The sequence below is a fragment of the Dermochelys coriacea genome, chromosome 11 (genome assembly GCF_009764565.3).
Source record: "Dermochelys coriacea isolate rDerCor1 chromosome 11, rDerCor1.pri.v4, whole genome shotgun sequence".
Lineage (NCBI taxonomy): Eukaryota > Metazoa > Chordata > Testudines > Dermochelyidae > Dermochelys > Dermochelys coriacea.
The window spans coordinates 3,461,775-3,479,609 of record NC_050078.2 but is presented as its reverse complement, the minus strand read 5'-3'; positions in this window follow the sequence as shown (position 1 = coordinate 3,479,609).

Genomic DNA, 17,835 nt, shown 5'->3' with positions numbered 1-17,835 from the left:
TTCCTAATATCCAATCTAAACCTCCCCCATTGCAACTTGAGACCATTACTCCTCGTTCTGTCATCTGCTACCATTGAGAACAGTCTAGAGCCATCCTCTTTGAAACCCCCTTTCAGGTAGTTGAAAGCAGCTATCAAATCCCCCCTCATTCTTCTCTTCCGCAGACTAAACAATCCCAGCTCCCTCAGCCTCTCCTCATAAGTCATGTGCTCTAGACCCCTAATCATTTTTGTTGCCCTTCGCTGTACTCTTTCCAATTTATCCACATCCTTCTTGTAGTGTGGGGCCCAAAACTGGACACAGTACTCCAGATGAGGCCTCACCAGTGCCGAATAGAGGGGAACGATCACGTCCCTCGATCTGCTCACTATGCCCCTACTTATACATCCCAAAATGCCATTGGCCTTCTTGGCAACAAGGGCACACTGCTGACTCATATCCAGCTTCTCGTCCACTGTAACCCCTAGGTCCTTTTCCGCAGAACTGCTGCCGAGCCATTCGGTCCCTAGTCTGTAGCGGTGCATTGGATTCTTCCATCCTAAGTGCAGGACCCTGCACTTATCCTTATTGAACCTCATTAGATTTCTTTTGGCCCAATCTTCCAATTTGTCTAGGTCCTTCTGTATCCTATCCCTCCCCTCCAGCGTATCTACCACTCCTCCCAGTTTAGTATCATCCGCAAATTTGCTGAGAGTGCAATCCACACCATCCTCCAGATCATTTATGAAGATATTGAACAAAACGGGCCCCAGGACCGACCCCTGGGGCACTCCACTTGACACCGGCTGCCAACTAGACATGGAGCCATTGATCACTACCCGTTGAGCCCGACAATCTAGCCAGCTTTCTACCCACCTTATAGTGCATTCATCCAGCCCATACTTCCTTAACTTGCTGACAAGAATGCTGTGGGAGACCGTGCCAAAAGCTTTGCTAAAGTCAAGAAACAATACATCCACTGCTTTCCCTTCATCCACAGAACCAGTAATCTCATCATAAAAGGCGATTAGATTAGTCAGGCATGACCTTCCCTTGGTGAATCCATGCTGACTGTTCCTGATCACTTTCCTCTCCTCTAAGTGCATCCGGGGTCCAGTCCCAATGCCCCGTGATAAGAACATAAGAACGGCCAGACTAGGTCAGACCAATGCCAGTGGCCAGTGCCAGGTTCCCCAGAGGGAATGAACAGAACAGGGAATCATCAAGTGATCCATCTCCTGCCGCTCATTCCCAGCTTCTGGCAAACAGAGGCTAGGGACACCATCCCTGCCCATCCTGGCTAATAGCCATTGATGGATCTATCCTCCATGAATTTATCTAGTTCTTTTTGAACCCTGTTATGGTCTTGGCCTTCACAACATCCTCTGGCAAGGAGCTCCACAGGTTGACTGTGCGTTATATGAAGAAATATTTCCTTTTGTTTGTTTTAAACCTGCTGCCTATTAATTTCATTTGGTGAGCCCTAGTTCTTGAGTTATGAGAAGAAGTAAACAACACTTCCTTATCTGCTTTCTCTATACCAGTCATGATTTTATAGACCTCAATCATATCTCCCCTTAGTGATGCGTTGCTTCATATCCCAGCAATCCCTGTGCTTCCATCCCCATTTGGCGCCATCTTTCAACAGTTTGTGTATTGCGCGCCCTGCCCTGCCTCTTTCTGGGTGCAGGAATGAATCCTGAACTGCTGACCAGTATGCTGCTCGCTCTGATCAACACCTCACGAGTGGCAGTGGAGTTATTCCTTAAGCTACAAAGGCAAGAGAAGCCACATTGATCTTGCCACGCGAAGTAGCTATGACACAAGATTGCTTGTGGCATTCACAGAGGTGCTGACCACAGTGGAATGCTGCTTTTGGGCTTGGGAAACAAGCACCAAGTGGTGGGATCACACTGTGATGCACATCTGGGATGAGGAGCTGTGGCTGCAGAACTTTCGCATGAGGAAAGCCACATTCCTGGGACTGTGTGATGAGCTTGCCACAGCCCTGCGGTGCAAGGACACGAGAATGAGAACTGCCCTGTCGCTGGAGAAGCATGTGGCGATTGCACTGTGGAAGCTGGCTACTCCAGACTGCTACCAATCGGTCGCTAACCAGTTTGGAGTGGAAAGTCGACCGTTGGAGTCGTGTTGATGGAAGTCTGCATCCTGCTCCGAAAGACTGGGCAACATGCGTGACATTATGGATGGCTTTGCACAAATGGGCTTCCCTAACTGCAGAGGGGCGATAGATGACACGCACATTCCAATTCTGGCACCAGACCCCCTAGCCACCAAGTATATTAATCACAAGGGGTATTTCTCAATGGTTCTCCAGGTGCTTGTGGATCACTGTGGGCGTTTCACATACATTAACGCAGGCTGCTCTGGAAAGATGCACGACACACATCTTTTGGAACACTGGAGTGTTCAAGGAGCTGCAAGCAGGGACTTTCTTCCTGGACCAGAAGATCACCGTAGGGGAAGTCGAAATGCCCATTGTGATCCTGGGAGACCCTGCCTACCCCTTAATGTCGTGGCTTATGAAGCCATACATCGGCCAACTTGTCAGCAGCAAGGAGCGGTTCAACGACAGGCTGAGCATGTGCAGAATGATTGTTGAGTGTGCATTTGACTGTTTAAAAGCCCTCTGGTGATGCCTGTGTGGGAAGCTGGACATGACTGATGATAATATTCCTATGCTTATAGCCACGTGCTGTACACTCCATAATATTTGTGAAGGGAAGGGTGAAAGCTTCACTCAGGGCTGAACCGCAGTGGCTCAGCACCTGGAGGCTGAGTTTGAACAGCCAGAGACCAGGGCTATTAGAGGGGCACAGCACAGGGCCATAAGGATCAGGGATGCCTTGAGGCAGCAATTTGAAGCTGAAAGCCACTGGGGGAGGTTTAGGTTGGATGGGGGAGGTTTAGGTTGGATATTAGGAAAAACATTTTCACTAGGAGGGTGGTGAAGCACTGGAATGTGTTACCTAGGGAGGTGGTGGAATCTCCTTCCTTTAAGGTTTTTAAGGCCTGGCTTGACAAAGCCCTGGCTGGGATGATTTAGTTGATGTTGGTCCTGCTTTGAGCAGGGGGTTGGACTAGATGACCTCCTGAGGTCCCTTCCAACCCTGATATCTATGATTCTATGCATATTTGCTGCTATGTTCTGGATTACAGTGCTTTTAATGCTAGGAGGTGACTGGTGCACATGATGGGGGTTTAACGTAAGGGGGTTTAACATAATTGCATGTTGCTTTGCAGCGCTCTTTTTGCTTCCACGTAATAGAATAAAGAGAGCTTTCAAACCAACATAATTATTTTATTAAAAGACAACAACCAGAGGAGAGAGTCAAACGACAAAAATACATTAGCAGTGATGGGGATGGGGGAAAGGAAGGTCTCTAGAGATGGAGGGGTCCCAGGAGGGCTACAGATTTGTATATGTCCAGGGATCATACCCAACCTTCTCCTTTGGAGTACAAGGCAGCGGATACTGTACTTCAGCAGGGCCAAACTGCAGATGGATGGGTGTTGAGTGCAGTGGGTAGTGGGAGTCCACACAGCTGGACTGTGATGGGGCAGGAGTGGAATGCTGCGGGTAGAGAGTGGAGCCAAGAGCTTGATCAGCGTGTGTTGGCAGTGGGGGTGGGTGCACGGGAAAGAGTTTTGTGAAAGCAGCTGCAGGGGAGGGCGGGCGTGGAGCTGCTTGGTTTGAAGAGCTAGTATCGCCTGAAGTGTGTCCACTTGGTGCTCCATAGTGTTTAAGAGCCACTCCGTGGCTTCATTCTGGTGTGCTGTGGTCTCCTTTCGGTCCCTCTTCTCATTGTCCCGCCACTCCTTCAATTCCTTTTTCTCAGTGGCAGAGTGCATCATAACCTCACGGAGAAAGTCCTCCTTAGTTCTTCATGGCCACTTTCTAATTCTGCACAGCCATTCTGCCACCTAAAGGGAGGCTGGCCTCCCAAGGTCATCTCTGTGAAGTTTAAATGCAACATTTTACAGAAGCAGTATTGCTTGCAACACAGACAACACTGATTCAGTGCTTTAAAACACAGCCAGTACTCACACACTTGTCATTAACTGGCTGAACCCAGGCAAGCACACATGAGCCACAAGACCCCCAAAATGGCGAGTAGCTGCAGGGGCAGGGTGAGTCACTCTTCCCGGACCCTGCTGTACAGTGGGCACATGGCTCTTGGGGAGAGCCAGCACTGTAGGGGGGGCCTAATAATCTTCCTATCCCCACACTTTCCACAGGTGATCGTTATGGAAGATATCTCGCTGCTGAGGGTGAGCAGGGAATTAAGGGAGGGTCTTCTCCAAGCCTGTGGCTTCCGCCCTGGCCCCTATGTGGCTCGCCTGTGTGAAGCAATGGTCCCCCCTCCCCGTGATGGCACAATGGCTGGGAAAATTACCATTAATGGGGCAAGAAACAAAGCAGCTCTGCCGAGGAACCTGCGGCAGCGGATTGCCCAGTATCTCCACGAGAGTTTCCTGGAGATTCCCATGAAGTGAGGGAGTCTATCACCAGCCTGTTCCGCCGCTCAGACTAGGCATGTGGTGGGAGACAAGCCTGTTTCCTGCAACCCTCCTGCCCCCAACAACTCGCTTCAGCAATTCCCAATATCAGATCCACTTACCAGGGGCCTCCTCTCCTGTTTGAGCTTCGCTAACATCCGACTGCTGTGACTGGCTAGCCTCCTCCAGGTGGAGAAGAGCTCCTGGCTGCATGCATCTCTGACCTCTGAGCCATCCTCTGCGTCTGGGTCCCCCTCCTGCTCTTAGTCCAAGATTTCCTTCTCCTGGCTCAGTCTACTCTCGACTGGCACATGAGCCAACGAAGTATCCACAGGGGCCTTCGCAGTGGAGGTGCGGTCGCCACCAAGTAGCACTTCCAGCTCTTTGTAGAACTGGCAGCTTGTGGGCACAGCACCGGAAAGGGCGGTTTGCCTCCCCGGCGCCTTGTGGTAGGCGTTCCACAGCTCCTTCACTTTGACCCTGCACTGCAGGGTGTCCCAGCTCGGCATTGCTCCAAGCGGGGGATCGCCTGGTGCATGGAGCAGGCCTGGCCACCTGGAAAGATGCTCTGAGATCACTGCATGCATCACCGAGGAAACAGGAAGGGGACTTTCCAAATTCCAAAGCAATTTACGGGGTGGGGATGACGGTTGGTCACCTGAGGGCAGGGCAGTAGAGTTCAAACTGATGGTCAGAGAGGTGAGAACAGGTATTGTGGGACATCTCCCGGAGGCCAATCGCAGCCCTGTAATCGACTAGGGTGTCTATACTGGCACTGCAGCACTGTAGCTCCAGCACAGAAAGCTCTACGCCTCTCGTTGGGATGGCTTTTTTAGAGAGCTACAACTGCGCAGTTTCTACACACTAAGTAGCTTGGCAGTGAGCACACCTCGGGAGTTACAGCACAGAAAGTTGCTTTACTGCACAGAATCTAGCCAGTGTAGACGGGACCTTGGACTCAGAAGTTCTGGCATTAATGCTTGACTCAGTCATAGGTCACTGTGACCATGTCACTTCATCTCTCTGCGGCTCAGTTCCCATCGGGATAACGGGGTGGTGCCTTGACTCCCAGAGCTGTTGACTGGATTTATCCATAGGTATTGGAGAGGTTTTCACATGCTGCAGTGCAGGGGGAGGTCCTGTAACCAGACAGATGGTGATTTCCTCAGGGTAGCTTTGGTTTCAATATGAATTTCAAGTAACATGGGAATGTGGCTATTCAGGGTTCAGAGAATCATGTTTTATCTGGAACGAGGACACTAAAACATATTTAGGGCTTATACTGGAAATCATTTTACATCTTCAAAGCACTGTACGAGCCTTAACTAGTTTTTAAAAAAAGTTTTCTTGGAGTTGGAGGCTATGGTGTATTTAGCAGCTGGCTTGGGACAGCTGAGATCAGTTGTCAATACCAATTTCCTGCACTGAATCATTAGCTGACATAATACACCACCATGCATGTGGATCATGAGAGGAGCTTGCTTTTCTTTTTTTTTTTCTTTCTGACAGTCAGGACATGGGCTGCATTGAAGATCAAAAGGTGTATGACAGACATAGCCCAGATCAGTCCAACAGAGAGAGATTTTACCCCTTGGTTACCTATTACACTTACAGGGAGTTTTGAAGCATCAGATGAAAAGCCTGATTTCTGAAGCTTTTATGCCTTCCAGAGGAGGGTGAAGGTGGTGTGTCGGGGGGAAGGGGGGTGGAATAAGAAATTCCCTCAGATGGTTTAGATACTATATGTCAGTGGAGCTGGGGGAGAGCAGCAAAGCCAGGAAGGCCGGATGGTTATAATTAAGGGCCTGATCCTGCAGTCATTCACATAAGCAGTCCCATTGGATTTTCATGAATAAGTTTTGCCAAGATCAGGCCCTCGGTCGAAGGAGGTACCCCCAGTAGATGCAGCTTGTTTAAACTACTTAGCTGAAAATCAGATCAAATTTCAAGTTAAAGGTTCCCCTCTCCCATCCATGCCATCATAGCCCTGCTCTCCCATCCATACCATGCTGCTCAAGAAAGGGCAAGTGACTAAAGAAGACGAGTAGCTAAGATGGAAAAGTCTCTTCTTTCGAATTAGCTGGAGGGGCAGGAGCTGGGAGGGTTCAGTGGAGAGGTAGCTGGAGGTGTTGAACCATTTGTCTCTAGATTTGGAATCTCAGCCCCATATCTAATGCACATCTGTCTATCCATGCATCCACCTGGGGATATTCTGCTCCGTTCAGGTCAGCTGATCACTGGAAAGATATTGACTAAACTAGAAGGATTCAGAAGAGATGATCAAAAATTTGCAAAGAGATGAGGAGGGATTGATTCACATGGAAAGAGCAAATTTCGAAATACACATAAGTGTATCCTGGGAGGTATTCCAAAATTTTCCATTGAAATACATTTCCCATGTATATTTAGAAATTTTCTCTTTGCTTCTCATTTTTGATGGAACGTGCCTTTTCAAATGAGAAAATGTGTGTTCCATTCAAAAACTTGAAGCTTTGATGAAAAACTAAAGACTCTTGTGTTCAGTTTGGGGAGTTAATTTTGGTCAAAAATGATTTTCCTTTTTGCAGGAAATTAAAAAAAAGTTTTAAAATCCTCCTTCCCTTGACAAAAAATAATGACATGTATTGACCAGCCATCCTTATACTAGTGCTAAAATATATATGTATCTGGACAAGCAATGGCTGATTGAGGACTAGAACTGCTGGAGGAAAGAGAGGTGGCTTAGCAAAGATGTCAAAAAAGGTTCCCCCATTTAAAAAAAAATTGTCAATATTACAAGAATGTACATAGACAGAACACTTCCTTCCCCGCCCCATACCAGATACACATCTAAGGTCAACATTCAAAATATTGATAATAATATTCATTAAACAAAAATCCACTTTGGGAAATGTTGTCCAGACACACTTTCGACTTAGGCCATGTCTACACTGGAGACCTTACAGCGGCACATCCATACCAGTGCAGCTGTGCTGCTGTAAGATCTCCCGTGTCACTGTTCTATGCCCACGGGACTGAGCTCTCCAATCAACGTAATTAAACCACCCCCAAGGAGTCGCAGTAGCTATGTTGGTCGGAGAGCATCTCCCACTGACATAGCGCTGTCCATACCAGCGCTGTCCATGCAAGTGTAACTTATGTCGCTCAGAGGGGTGGTTTTTGACACCCATGAGTGACATAAATTATACTGACAAAAGGGCTAGGGTAGACACAGCCTTACTAGTCCATAAATACTTGTAAATGCCAGAGTGGAAGAGGGATTCTTGAGGGTGGATTATGAAGAAGCTACTGCCTTGTGTTGCCCAGAAAAGATCTCCTATAGATTCTTCACACAATGCACAGTCAACCTGTGGAACTCCTTGCCAAAGGATGTTGTGAAGACCACGTCTATAACAGGGTTCAAAAAACAACTAGATAAGTTCCTGGAGGCTCGGTCCATGAATGGCTATTAGCCAGGATGGGCAGGGATGGTGTCCCTAGCCTCTTTTTGCCAGAAGCTGGGAATGGGCCACAGGGGAAGGATCACTGGATGATTACCTGTTCTGTTCTTCTGGGGCACCTGGCATTGGCCATTGTCAGAAGACAGGATCCTGGGCTAGATGGACTTTTGGCCTGACCCATTATGGCCATTCTTATGTTATGTTCTTATGTTCCTAACTAGGATTTTGGAACAAAAGAAATAGACCCTCTCCTGACCACGCCATCCCCTGTTAACTCTATGATGGTAGTTTTTACTCAGACCTTCAACTCATCTGTGTGCATGCAATAAAGCTGTGGCATTGTACCTTGGTATATTAATGCTAAACTCTCAGCAGCCGGACACATAACACCATCAGGATCTTGTCTGTTTTATATTCAGCTGGACACCTAGAGTATAGACACATGGCCAGTTATTTTGCATGCCTGTTACAAGCTCATAAATCACTTCCACAATGGAAGCAAATATTACACATACAAGAATTGTGCTTTATGATCCAACTAGAGGAAAGAAACATGTCTCTTTTGGGTGCCACAAAAAAGTATCACTAACTGGAATGCAGCCAGCTACCAAACTGAGAATTCCAGTCTGAAAGGAAGTTGCATAGTTGCCATTAATATCAATCACGTTGCCTAAAGACATACAGAATTCCACAGAGGACGTCATTTGTCCTCTGTAGATGACTCTGTCAAACCACTGTCAGATGTGGATCCATAATGCCATGAGACCATGTAGATACATAGTGCCATAATGACTGTTCCATTAATGACCTGGGAATTATAGTCTGCTGGAGCATTCATTCTGCTTTACCTCTGTAGTTCTGAAGAATTAATTCTTCTTGATGTAATAAAACAGCCATTTCCATTAGCATCTCTCCTCCAGTTCTATCAAACCACAGTGTTAGAATTGCAGGGGTGTGGAAAAAGTTTATATAAAGAAAGGAGAAACCTGCAGGATGTGATATGTGCAGCTTGAAACTCTGCTGTCTTTTACATTTTGTGTGTATGTGTGTGTCGCACTATCCTCTTTACATTTCTAGGGCCCTTTCTCTTTGTGGATATGGTGGCCATTTTGTTCTCACAGTTGCTGCAACAAAGGAGATGCACAAACTGTGCTCTCCCATGGAGACTTAACCTCTGTCCATTCCTGTTGTTTTCCTTAATTTAAAAAGTCTTTTCAGATTGGGGTTTTTTTTCCTGTGCATGATGTAACAAAAGTCTTTGCCCAAAATGCACCCTGAACTCAAACCAAACCTCCTTTGTGATTCAAAAATTACACGAGGTCGAAATGCCCACTGATGTCCCTGAGTTGGCTTTAGCCCATGTTTTTCATTTTCATGCACCTCTGCAATGCTTGGCTCCAGCAGTGTCCAAACAGGCTGAAACACAGTGAGAGTCTATTCCTGGACAATTCCCACCCGACTGGAAGCAGGAAGTACTGCTCACTTCTTTGCAGACCAAAGAGCCGGGATATTCCATCGGAAAATATCATCTACATTTTCTGAGGTTCACCCATTACTAAGGAGCATCGTATGGGACGCTCTCTGGAAATCGATAACATGAAACAATGTTAGCTCTAAGGGCAAAGCAGCTGAGGATGGGTTGGCAAAGAAAATCCAAGTCACCTAGATGCTCATTAATGATCAGATTATGCAGTTGTGTGTGGTCAGTACACAAGGAACCTCACCTCCAGGACCGGTCACAATGGGAGTTCCTGCACTTGGGGGTGTGAAGAGACTGTTCCCGCCAGGGGAATGTGCAGAAGAGACAAGATTCTGTGGGCCCCATTCCTAGATGGTATAGGGCCATTTGATCTACTGCAATACCATCAATGCAGATAGAATGAGTGTCTTTACAGTATTGTCATAAGGCTTTGGCTAAGGGTATAGTCCAATGAGTCACCTTGTTATAGGCAGTTTCTACCACACCTTCCAGGCAAAGCCTGCGCTGATTTACAGAGAATGTTTCTCTCAAATGCGTGGATCCCGCCAGCCCGTAAGTCAGTGGCTGTGAATCATCTTTAACGCCTCCAGCCAGTCTTCCGAAACATCCTGCTTTGGTTACTGCCGCCTGATTCATGCTCACAAGAGCTGTCGCTTTCAGATGAGAAATGAGTTCCCTCTGCCAGCTTCCTAACTCTTCCAAACAAGGGGATTTAGCACAGGATATTCTACGCTGCGTGTGTAGCTGTGTATGCAAGCAGTGGGCATTGTGGTTGGGCAACGGCAAGAGATGAACGACCTTAATATCTGGGGGTTTTAAAAGTATGTTGCAACTTGGTACAGGAATATAATTCCATGATTCCCCACCCTTTTTATTTACAATGCTTGCCACAGAGGCACAGACTGGCCTGCCACTGAGACTGCCTTGCTTGTTGGCTGGGCTGGAGGGACGCACCCAGCCTGTGTGACCAGGATCTTGATTGACATGCCAGGGTGACCAACGGCAGGCCCCAAAGAGCCTGCTGAGGGCTGGCTCTTGTGTGCTGAGTCTGAGAGACCGAGTGCCCAGAGAGCGAGCCAGAGGAGGAAGGCTGGTGGAAGCTCTCCACAGCAACTGCTCCACAATGGAGAGTCAGAGCCCCAAGAAACTGCAATAACTGTGCAAAACCACCAGAGTTCAAAGCACCAACACACACTGGGAACTAGGGGCTGCCAGCCAAGGCTTGATTCTGTCTGGGATACCATCCCGTTAGCCCCCTGGAACGGGCAGCCAGGGGCTAGCCAGGGCTTGGTCTTTTCAGTAGGATCTTAGGGTTTGAGGGTTTTTTTTTAAAATGAACCTGTTGCTCTGTGTTCGTTAAAGACGGCAAGGTTAAAAAATGTGCCTTGCACTTGGAGAGGAAAGTGGTGGGTTTGTGATGGTCCTTAGTTCCTGAAGGAGTTCATCCCACAGTCTTGGATGGGCACCCGAGAAAGTCCTGTCTCCTGCACAGACAATCTTGTCCCTTTTTATAGAGTTCCACTGGACCAAAGGAGCAAAGCTTCCAACCACAGTCTTCATTCTAGAGCTTTAAGCACTTTGTTAGATGCCCTGGGCCTTGGCCGTGGAGCACCTTGAAGATAAGAACCAAGACCGTGCGCTGGATTCCATGTGCTATGGGAAGCCAGAGTACTGAACAGAGAACATGCTCCTGTTAGCCCATGTTGCTGAGGAGACATGCTGCAGCATCCTGTACTAGCTGGAATTTCCTACATGCTGAAGGCTTCATGCCAAGATATTTCATATTGCTGTAGTCCATCTGAGAAGTGACAAAGGCGGGCATAGCTGAGGCCTGGTCATCATCCACCAGGATGAGACAGACTCTTAGACCATCAGAGCTCATAGAAAGTGTTGCTCAGGGATGCTGCTAATTGAGAGCTTAGTGTCTGTGCGGAATCCAAGAACACTCCTAAACTACAAAATGATTTGACCCAAGTGTGTGTGTGTGTGTGTGAACCTTCAACCAAAGGAGGCTCCAATGTGGCCTCAATCTCTTCAAAATACTTTCCTCTGCCCACCAGCATCCCCTCTGGCTTGTTCGGATTCAGCTTCAACCAGCTATTCTTCATCCAGGAGCTGATCTTGTCCAATCTCTTTGACACCTTGGTGGTAGCATTCTGTATGGTGAAGGAAAGGTCCAGTTGTGTGTCATCTGTGTTTTGTTTAGTAAAGAAATGCACCAGGGAACCCTTAAAAACTTAGACATCCTTAAAAATTGTACAGTTTTTGAAAGACTCTAGCACTTCTAGCAAAACTTCCTACTGAATGGATAGAGACTATTTCGGAATGATGGAATTTAATAAGTGTGCCCACACTGTCAATTGGTTATATATAAATAGATCTGTTTAGTGAAAGACCTCTGGGTGGAGAGAGGGTGTCATTTTTCAGTTGTACAAATGCTGTGGTCTGAATTCATGTCAATGTTTGAAAGTTCCTGTTTTAACTTCAGAAGAGACACAGTCCACAGATGCTTCTGTGAACTTTCTGGCTCTTCTGGGCCTATTGAGCTTTCTAATGAGGACTGGCTGTCCCAGGAGACTTCTGGCATGCCCTGCTCTCAGCTGGGCCGGAAATGCCACAAGAAAATTGTGAACATTTTTGAAATGTTCATTCTGCAGGTTCTGAAAAGTACTGTTTTCACAGTTTAAAAATCTTTTCTGAAACTTTCTTTTTTTTACCAAAAATTACTGAAACCATCCAAGCCAAAAAAAGAACACGTCTCCAAACCAGAAAGAGTTGAAAACCTGGAAAGTTGGAGAAAGGGGATTTATTTTGTTTTCACCCACTTTTGTCATAGTGGTTTGATTGAAAAATTCATTGCAGGACTGCTCAAAATTTTGCAAAGTCTACACCTTTCCAAGGAGTTTTTACATTTCCAGTACTTCTGCCCCCCCCCCCCGCCCCATCGCCTCCCTCTTTTCTGGGCTGCATAATGTATCCAACTAGTGTGCACACAGCATTTGAATCCAAGACCTCCCCATTCACCTTGGGGCCGCTACCAAGGTGAAGTGAGCTGTATCTCACGAAAATTTATGCTCAAAAAAATTTGTTAGTCTCTAAGGTGCCACAAGTCCTCCTTTTCTTTTTGTAGAGATTGAAGTGTTCTCCTACCGGTTTTTGAATGTTTTGATGTCAGATTTGTGTCCATTTATTCTTTTGCGTAGAGACTGTCCAGTTTGGCCAATGTACATGGCAGAGGGGAATTGCTGGCACATGATGGCATATATCACATTGGTAGATGTGCAGGTGAACAAGCCCCTGCCTCTCACAATCCCCAGAGCGGGCAGACTAGTTGCCCCTGTGGAAACAAACACTGTGTGATGCAGTGAGTGGTGGCACTCTGAATCTGTAGATCTGCACCCAGGGAGGTGTATTGCTTCTTGGTCAGATGCAACAGCAGAGCAGACCCAGGGAGGGACAGCGCAGTATGTGGGGTTTCACTGTCACAGGTCAGGCTGCCACTGGCCACCCCATGGCTAGCATGCATTAAAGACAAGGCCAGAGAGACGTAGGCTGTGTCTTCTCTGTGTAGGGTGCGCAAAAGAAACGTGTTCTAAACTCATGTTAGCTACCTCAGGTTAACAGTTCAAGTTAAAACCTACAGGGTAATCTGGGGTTAACTGGAGCTGCTAACCCAAGTTAAAAGCTGAGCTGCCATGCCTTTACTGCAATTTTTACCCAAGTTAGCTAATTTGAGTTGACAACCTACCTTGTTTTGCAGTGTTAGACATATCCAGAGTTAGCTTGAGTCACCTACAGTTGAGTTAACTCCATTTGAGTTAGTCTAGCTTGCAGGAGAGCAGCCACTCTGGGCCACCCAGCATACTTGGATTAGCAGCACAGAGTAGCTGCATCCCCATTGTGTTACTCAAACTTCAATGCCCTCTGATGGGCCAGCTAACTTGAGTCTGAAGCACAACCTAACCCAAGCTAGAGATGTTTGCATGTGGACGGGAGTTAGATTAGCAGCAATCCTTGAGTTATGGATTGAATTAAATGCTCAGTGAAGACAAGCCTTTAGTGACTTTCCCAACCTTAGTGTATAAGTATCTTTACAGTCTATAAGTACCTACATGGTGAACAAATATTTAATAACGGGGCTTCAGTCTAGCAGAGAATGGTATAACATGATCCAAGGGCCGGAAGTTGAAGCTAGACCAATTCAGAGGGGAAATAAAGCGTAATTTTTTAATGGTGAAAGCAATTAGCCATTGGGACAATTTACCAAGGGTCATGGTGAATTCTCCATCATTGACAATTTTTAAACCAATGTTCTTCTCAAAGATCTGCTCTAGGAATTATTTTGGGAACGTTCTGTGGCCTGTGTTATGCAGGAGGTCAGACTAGATGATCATAACAGTTCCTTCTGGCCTTGCAATCTGTGAGTTGCACAGAGAGAATTTAAAGACCTCCACAAATGATAAATCTGCCCCCACTTACCAGCATTCTAGGGTGCCATGTGGTCTGAGTGGCTGCTTTAGCCTGAGGACCCCTGAACTTCAGTCATTTTCCCATTTCCTTCCCTAAAGGAACATGTCTCTGCCCCTCACATATGTCCTCCAATTCCCTTATGCCCATCTGAACAAAGAAATTTTGAGTCTCAGTAACCAGCACCTCTTTACTTGCTAAGCTCCCTTCGGGGGCCCATTACCTCCTTCCTCCACAACCTCTTCCTTATGGATCTGCCATGGGTTTTATGACTTGAATGTCTTTGGGGCTGGTTGCAGGTGGGAATGTGTGTGTCAGTGACTTTGCTGGAGCTGCAAAATTAACCCTTCACGTGTCATGCTTCTCAGGGCATATTCCAAACTCGCTGAGACCCATGTTATCAGCACGCAATTTGCAGAGGTTGTGTTGCACTGCCAAAGCCTTGTAGCAATGAGGCCTAGGTGCTGGTTCCAGCACTCAGGAATTAATTCTTTTACTGTTCTGTAAAGTAGCCCTTAGCATCCTTAGGTTCTATGCTGAGCGGTTAGGATGAAATGAATCTCCCACAAGGCAATGCACTGATTTCATTCTGACCTCGCTGCAGGGTGCATTATGGGAGATGTAGTCGAACCAGGGAGACTGGCCCATAGGAGCGGATGGGTGCCAGAACTACAACTGCAATAAGGCAATGCTCCTTGGGGAACTGCTGTTTAATGTTGAATTGACTCCAATTAAAATGTTTTATATCATTGCAGTGAATCAAAATGAAACATTTGGGTTTCGGGAATGGCAAAATGGTTCAGGTCTACTGAAAAAGTCAAAACTAAGTGGTTCAATGCTTCCATATGGAAATGTTATGGAATTTCCATTCTGCAGAAAATTTTAACTTTGCGTCCTGTTTCGGAACAAAAGCAGATGTTGAAATGTCAGCAGATCCTGCAGGACCCCGGAGATGCTCAATCATAATTGCAGTGCACAGAGCTCTCTCTGGTGGCTCATGGTGGTTCTGCACTCCAAACAATGCAACCCTTTGTGGGGTGAATCATGGCAGGGGCAGGTCCACTCCCCCTTCCCCCACAGGGGAATTACACTTCTTTTTTAATCAAACTTGTTTCATCGTCTCTTGCACTATCTTCAGTTTATGACGTCGCTGATACCCCTTTTCTGTGGTCTTTCAGAGATGGTCTTTCAGAGATGACTTGGAGGATGTAGTCATTATTAGGTACCACTGTGACAGGCACACTTCAGCCAGAGAGGGTAATGCCAGTTGGGGGGTCTATTACCCCATCATGGACCAGTACCCCATTGCACAGCTCCTACCACAAACACAGAACAAAAGGACACTTTCTGCCCCCCAGAACTTCCAAATTAAGTAATCAGCACACAAAGATCCTACGAAATCCTGCTGACAGGTATCCAAAAAAAGTCTGCAAGTATATTTCTCCTGGATGTCTTACATCAAAAATAAATGAATCCCCCCACTGAAAACAGGAGCCAGGCGTATATCCTTAGGCTTTGCTGTCTCAGCAGAAATTGTATTATTATGAAAAAAGAAATGACAAGCGATTCCACTCCTCCAAATATCACCCAAAAGCAAAGGAAGGAAAGGCCTGTGCTGTCCCCCAAGGGATCGTTAGCACATTCCTGTGCAAAATCCTGATTAGATGAGATTGAGGTTTGATACCGCCGACCCGAAAGAGCTTCTCTTTCCAAAGTCCCACCGCTTTTCAAGGAGAGGAGAAAGCAAGGAAGGGGGCTACGGTGGTGACTTGTAAAGGGTGCTCTCTTTGCAGATGGGGGGTCATTGGACCACCAAAGAACGTTCCATCCAAATCGTGATGTCATGCTGAGCCTCTTGGGATTAAGCCGTGCAAGAAGGTCTGTGATTTGTGATCCATACCCTGAGGTGTACGACACAAGTTCACTCCTATGCCTGTACGAATTGGCTGTTGGAGGAGGTGCATTGCGTAGTGGTGGAATGCCAGAGTGGATCAGACCAGCAGCCCATCTAGTCCAGTGACCTATTGCTAACATTGGCTAGTACCAGTTGCTTCAGAGAAAGTGCCAGAAACCCCCATAGGCAGCCATATGAGAAATCCCAGGGACAGGATTTTGGGAAAACCTACCCCTTGTTTTCCTCCTGACCCACAATAGTTAGACCCTGAAGCCAGAGGGTTTATATCCTTTCCAAAATCCTTGGGTTTTGGTTCTTGTTTTTAATATTCAGTGCTGTAATTCTGAATGTTCTCATTATCCATATGCATGTCCAGTTTCCTCTGTAATGGTGCTCAGCTGTGGGCCTCGACAATGTCTTGTGGCAATGAGTTCCACGGGCAAATTATGTGTGTGTTGAAAAAGTGCCCTAGGAGAGAACTACATATCCTCTTATGGATCTCCTAAGAGAACAACAGTAATGATACTTGGCTTTTATATAGAACCTTTCATCCCTAGATCTCAAAGCCCCTGACAAAGGTGAGTAAATACTAACGTCATTTTACATATCGGGTAAGAAGTAAGGAAAATACGCTGTCAGTGCTGCATAAGCTAACACTGCTTTGCTCCTGCTGCAAGTCTGTTGCGGCTGAGTTTGCTCACTGACATGGTGTGCCTGGGATCTTGAGAACTGAAAGCTTCTACTAGTGGAGGTAAAGGAGTAACTCTGCCAGGGGTCAGTTAATAGTAGACTCTTCTCTTCATTCTCTTCATTAGCACCAGACGCTACGGGAGGATGCTCGTTCACATTAAACCAGTGTTTTGTATATGCTGGGACCCCTATGGGGGTGGGGGAAGAATCTATCTGTGGGTTGTGCTGCTGTGGGTAGGGCAGGTGAAGGGAGATCAGGAAGGTGAGTTGGGGCTTCCCCACAGTTTGGGGTGTTGATTGGAGAAACTTCCTTGCAGATTCGTGGCCACTTCTACTTCTCCCAGCCTTGCTGTTTGTTTGCATCACAGTCCTGTCCGTCCCCTGCCCCCAGTCCTACATAATAACATCCAGAATTCCCCCTACGATTTCATTTGGAGAGGGCACTCCCCTCCTAAACTGCTGGCACCATGCTCCTGGGCAGTGCTCAACAGGTGTTATGCACCACTGAATGCCTCTGCTGCCTAGTCTGGAATGGAGAGTCTACACAGGGGAGGGGCCTGGCCCTGGCCAAGATACAGTATCTGTCTTATCCACTGGCAGGGCTGATGAGCAGAGGAACAGTGCCGGGGGGGGGGTAATGCAGTACATGCCAGAGGACCCTAGGGGGAACTGAAGGGGAGGTGTCAGGAGGTGAGAATGGAGAAGCAAGTGAGGAGGTGGGAACTCTTGGACTTCTTGGGAGTTTGCTGGAGGAGGGGGGGAAGAATCCAGTGTAATTGTGGTGCTAACCGGTCGCTTCCTCATGTCAGAACCCAAGCTGGGTGCTGACCACATTCCAAGCCAGCAGGAGCAGTGAGCTTTTGGGTGCCCGTCTGTCTAGCAAACACCCCGATGGAAAAGGTGATGCCAACAGAAATGGAATTCCCCAAGCGGCCGCTACTGGGGGTAGGGAACATACAATTCCTATCTCCCTGCACCAGTGGGGAGGGCGTTGCTTTTTGGGGGCTCCTGAGAGCAGCTGATGAGTCTCTGGTGGTGCGATCGATACACCTTGCTGCTGGCTAGCTCTAGGGTCACCTTTTCATGTCAGTTTTGCCTATCCATCCCCAGTTGTCACCAGACCTAGATAATCGCACTGACAGGGATTCTGGCAGGAGTCTCAGCCCAGCTTGCTCATGGGGACCCTGGCCCCACAGCTCTTTGAGCAACATGGTCTAGCGGGGAGGAAATGGGCAAAGGTCTAGGAGTGCCCTCCCCTGCAAAAGACCTGGCCTTGATCTCTAGTGTGGGGTGAGTCTCTATGCAGACCAAGTGCCTATTTAGAGCTGCTTGAGGTCTAGTCTCTTTCTCCTCCCTTAGAACAA